Source organism: Mytilus galloprovincialis, chromosome 4 (assembly GCF_965363235.1).
Source record: "Mytilus galloprovincialis chromosome 4, xbMytGall1.hap1.1, whole genome shotgun sequence".
Classification (NCBI taxonomy): Eukaryota; Metazoa; Mollusca; class Bivalvia; order Mytilida; family Mytilidae; genus Mytilus; species Mytilus galloprovincialis.
The window spans coordinates 20,760,212-20,765,951 of NC_134841.1; the positions used below are offsets into that span (position 1 = coordinate 20,760,212).

The following is a 5,740-nucleotide window of genomic DNA, read 5'->3' on the forward strand; positions in this document are numbered from 1 at the left end:
CTGAAACCAATGTGTCTTCAGACAACAACGATGACGACATAATACCATTATACGATCCCAAAAATTGTTTGCGGTGGTATCAAAACTGATTAGATCCTCATTTCTTAACCATATATATTCTGAACTCCCAACTGGCATGACCATCATGACCATAGATCTTGTCCATTTATATTTTTTTTTTTGGGGGGGGGGAGGATTTCAAATCATTTTTCCAAGGTCAACTTTAGTTAGAGGACGGACACCACATGAATACACTAGTACATGCACATATATACTTGATAGTGACAAAATTTACAAATAAGCATGCTCTTGGTTTTTGCAAAATCAAATATGATATGCAGAGTGGTTATTTCTTTATTGAAGGCTGTACCTATTACTATGAACGTTTACATTGTATGGTCTCTTAATGGAGAGTTGTCTCATTACAATTGTACTACATCTTCTGATTTTTATTTGGTTCCATAGCAGTTTCTTTGGAAATAGAAGCTTTGTTTATCTTCATCACTTGGTTTGTATAAAAGTCAGAATAGGACAACAGAGAATTATTCCCATACGTCACAATGATAATGGCGTAAAGAAAATTGTGATAGTTACATGTAGCTGTGAAATTGGCAATCATATCAAATCTCCTTTGTTAATAAGAAGGATAACTTGACCTGAATAAATGTGACATATACTTAGCTACAGTGTTAACATAACAATTAGTTTATCATGTTGATTCAATCATTAAACTTTGATCAAGATTCAAATGCATGTACTGCACAAAACAAAAAATAACAAGGGCATACCACAATGATACTTATATAAAAGTTTAATCTTTTTTGGTGCACATATTTCTAAATAGCACAGAAATATTAACACAATTATTTTGAAAAATACAACTTTTGACTTTTTTTCCTTTTAACAGATTTGTTTTAATATACAACACATATATACATCTTTTTTTAATTCATATACATGATATAAACCCTTGCTAAACATAAATGACATATATAAATATTTGCCTATAACACATGAAACATAATAAATATCTAAATAGTTTCAGAAAAAAATGAAATATTCTTTTAGACATCCAGTAAAATTTTAAAAGATAAATTTTCATAAACAATAAAGTTGATAGTCTTAAAATTGTCCTCTATCAAAATTGTCATTTTCAGCATTGAGGTCTCTCATTTACTGAAGAAACTGCTGAAATATTACCAAAAGTCAAACATATACATAAAAAACTTAAAAGGTATTCAAATGTTCTGTTGGTCACTTTGATGGTCCCAAACTGGTTACAGTTTCATGTGTGTTTTTCTTTTAGCTCAGTCACCTGCAAAAAATAAAGGAACAGTCAAGCTATACATTTATACATCAGTTTTTTGCTTGAAAATGTTTTAAATTAATTATATTAAATAAGATGAATTTGAATATTATATATACATGTATTCAAGTACACATATTTGAAGTTTCATATAATTTTTTAGAGGATTTTACATTCAGGACTTCATATATTATTTAAACAATGCAAATATTGTCAAATACAAACAGATTATGTCTTCAAAAAACAAATTAGTATTGATTAAATTATGTAAATTCATAAAGATTATTAACACAGGTGTATGTGCTCCTGGCTAAAATGGACTTCATATATTGTCTTAGCAACTATTTTGTTTGTTCTGTCTTGTTGTAAATATTGTACATAATTGCATGTCTTCTCTATACCTATGTATATGGTTTATTGAGAATAAAGATATATAAGTATATACATTTGTAGTGGGAGATTAAAACCCTTCTTGCATATCTGGAGTACATGGTCTCATTATTTTTTGTCTGTGTACATGTGTTATCTGTGTTTTATTTTTTTCCTAAATTAAGGTGACACTGGTCATCTAATAATGTTTAACAGCTCAATTGTTATGCCTTCTTATTCTGATTTGCATTATGTATGTACTGATGTAATGTCTGGTATATATACTGGATTTAAGATTCCACATACTTTATCTTATATGGTACTTTATCTAAATAAAGACAAACATGTAAAAAATGTACTTTAAGAGATACTGGTACTCACTTTTGAATTTTCATATAAATGCAGTAGGTTAACTTCAAAATCAAGTTGATCCATTTCTCTAATTAAAGGCTTCTCTACATGTCAGTATGTCATCTGATGTATCTTTTATCTGTTTAAAGAAATAACAGATTATAAGGTGATCAATTATTCTTTGAATTGAATTTGGAAAATTGTATTTAATATTAAATTAGTTATTTTCTTATCTTAAGAACCGGTGGAAAATATATAATGATCTGTTAGCATCTTACTACATTAAAACATAGAAAACTTATTCAACCTTTCAAAGTTACAAGACTTTTTTGTATGATTAATTCTATTTTTAAATGGACAGGTTAATGCAGAAATTGATCTAAATGAACCCTTTAGAGCAGAAAGGTAAATTGTGATTTACTTTATATTACTTTACACGTTTACTTGATATATTTGAGTAAAATTAACCTTATATGCTCACCATGATCATACATGTACATGTACAAAAGTACAATGATGTATCTAAATACTAATGACAAGATCTCAAAATGAGCTACATTTATTTTTTTATTTTTTTTTTTCAGTTTTGTACTAAATGTTAAAACTTTGAAATCCTTGTATCATGTATATCATATGTCTAGATTTAGTTTCTAAGGACATGAACATGATGTAGGACAATAAACAACAAATTTATGAAACAAAGGTATTGCCATCCCAAAAGATCCCATCTAAATAGTGGATTAAGAATCTAATTATCTTAAAATTTGATATACAAGTTTTATTTTTTTAAATAAATATATATGCAATAACCACTTTACAATATATGTGTCTTTCATATGTCATAAGGTCATGTAAAATATAGGTACATTGTATGTAGCAATCAAAATTACAGAAAATTTAAATTTGACTCTCATAATTTAAAAAGCAACAATTTGCTCCTGCTTTTTAACAAATTAAGCTTACTGTTTACATGTATATCCGACACAAACATATATGACTATCCTGATAACTGTAGGATTGTCTTTTCTTTTATAAATTGTGACTTGGATGGAGAGTTGTATCATTGACACTCAGTATGTACATGTACATATTAATGATAAACATGATAAACATAATAAATAAGGTGACCTGGTCTGTTGTGTATATGGAGGACACATGTAGTTGTACATGTAATTTTCTCATTGGCAATCATCATGATCATACCACATCTTCTTTTTTTTGTAACTTTTGAGTCTGATAGTTTTTTTTTTTATTCTATATCATGATGAATAAAATTGTATTAAATTGCATTCAGCACAGATCATAAATTTGCAGATAATAATTTCACATTGTAACTAAAAATATGGGGGAAAGGGGGGATTTATTGAGATTATTAAACAGGCCCTCATGATTGTCAGTTGGGAAAAAATTGTAATTGGTAAATGAATTCTAGTTTTCAAAATAAAGCAGCATCAAACAACAATGTGTCTAGAAAATTCACACAATAATTTGATTTTAATTCAATTTAATAAAGACATTTTGAAAAGTATGTTTAGTAAAATTCATTTAATCTTCTGAATGCTTTGATCTGGGACTTTTATATACTAGTATAATACAAAAATGTAGTCCCAGCTTTGATTGATACCTTTTTGTATCAATTTATTCCAGAAGTAATTTCAAACTTCCATAATTTAAACTATTACCTGTTCCAGCTGGTATAACTGTCGCAAAGAATTCTTTTATACACTATAACTATCATCTGCTTCAAAGTGATCCGCCTTTCCAGTTTTCAAGATGCCCAAAATTATGGCATTTAGATCTTTCTTTGCCTTTGGTGTCCATGATATACCATGTACTGTTTTGAGGTGGGAGCGAACTGTATAATTTCCAGCTGAATCATCAAAACTACTCACGGATGGCTTTAAATTCCTCATATTCCACATTTCCAGCAAATAATACAATAATTTCAGTCTTATAAATAATCCTCATTCCCGTACAGAATTTGTAACTGCCCTTATTAAACCAATGTGTCTAGAAATAGATCACCCGTACATGTATGCAACAATCTCTTGATGAGGGAAATAAGTTTCCCAACACCACAAAGTTATATACTTTTGTTAAATCGTTACAAAATGGTCAATTATGTATAAAAATATACAACAGAAGTTCATTTTACCACACAGCTGATTACAACCTTTATCGGTTTTTAAATTGAAGAGCATCACTTTTGGTATGTCTAAACACCAAAAAGTCGAAAACAAACTGCTGTTTCCCAACAGTTTACTGCATTAGAACATTTACATATCAACAGATACCAGAGATGTTATTATCATTTCCTGCTGTATTCATGGTCATCTTTAAGAATATATATATCAATCATTATATTGTAGGCTGTTTTTGTTGAGAAATTAATACCCCTATTTCCCTATATAAGCAGTCAAATTTACTGTAAAATCAAAGTCATTTTTTTATACATAATAACCCAATATGACTTTTAAAAATGTCATTTCCCAACAAAACAAGGTGGATACAATACAAAAACACATTTATCTCAAAAAGGTTGTTGAACAAAATTTCTAAGATCTGCCTGGTTTTCTCTGGCATTGCCTCTTAAGGTTTGTTCAGTATATTGTCAGAATGTTTACTATATGTGCCAAATGATAGTCACTAAACTGCATTACAGTGACTATATAGTATTTGATTAGCTACTAGTTACATGTGTACATGTAACTATCACAGGATAATATCTGAAAAAATGACTTTACCTCTTTTTAGGTTTGGATATAGATGATGCGAAAATAAAGATTAACGATTTTGACTATACTCCTTTATCTAGTCAGATATAACTGAACATTTGTTGTGTATATATATATATAACAGTTGGCAGGGATGTGTAAATACACAGCCACGTTCTATTACTTAACATTAGTAAAAAATTATTACTCATTTTTCTTATTAACAAAATTACTATATATTTGGAATGTTTAAATACGCAGTCTCTGTTGCAATTTTTCTACCGTTGTCATATTTTAAATATTATACCAGCGTAGATCGTTCAGGAATGTTTTTTGGGACTGTATTCCCACGCAGTTGTTTAACATCTCAACTATTACCACCTTTGGGAATTTAGAGTTGTGCCAGTTCACATCGTAAATAACTATTTTTATTTTGGCATATCTCTGTAGTCTTTGCGCCGTGTTTGGAAATTTTAACATTGTTCAAGCGTTCGCTTAAATTGTATTAATTTCAAGATTTTGATAGAGTCTTAATTTGAATTGACATGATTCATATGTCATCGTGCTATTACCGAGGAAGGATATCTGTTATCCGAAATATCTAACATATTGTTCGTTTTTGGTGATGTTGTACCCTTTTAGACTTGTTATATAAATATTTGTATTAACCATGTATCTCTATCACTCTGAGATCCAGTGGGCATATATATTGTATGGTTTGTCACTTGTTTAGACTTGTTTGTATGATATACTTATTTCTAGTGACTGAATAATGAAATGCATCATGATCCCATATGATATATAAAAATTGTTGAGTAAGATTACTGACAAATGAAAAATACATTGTGTATAAAAATAATAATATAACATCTACACACGCTTAATAAACACGTGTCTCATGTCTATCTCTAGATTAGCCTTCCGTGACAAGGTAACACTACGACTATTGAAGTTATATTTTAATATAGCGGATGTGGTCGAGTGGTCTAGAGCGCTGGAC

At 29.2% G+C, this 5,740-nt stretch overlaps 1 long non-coding RNA gene across 1 annotated transcript; it reads right to left on the bottom strand.

Moving 5' to 3' along the window:
* Positions 1 to 795: 795 nt before the first annotated feature.
* LOC143071597 (uncharacterized) lies at positions 796 to 4,319 on the bottom strand. The gene is made up of 3 exons (XR_012976922.1): positions 3,709 to 4,319; positions 2,057 to 2,165; positions 796 to 1,315 (listed from the first exon to the last, which is right to left on the bottom strand). It is a non-coding gene; the product is annotated as an uncharacterized LOC143071597 (long non-coding RNA).
* Between the last annotated feature and the right edge of the window lie 1,421 nt (positions 4,320 to 5,740).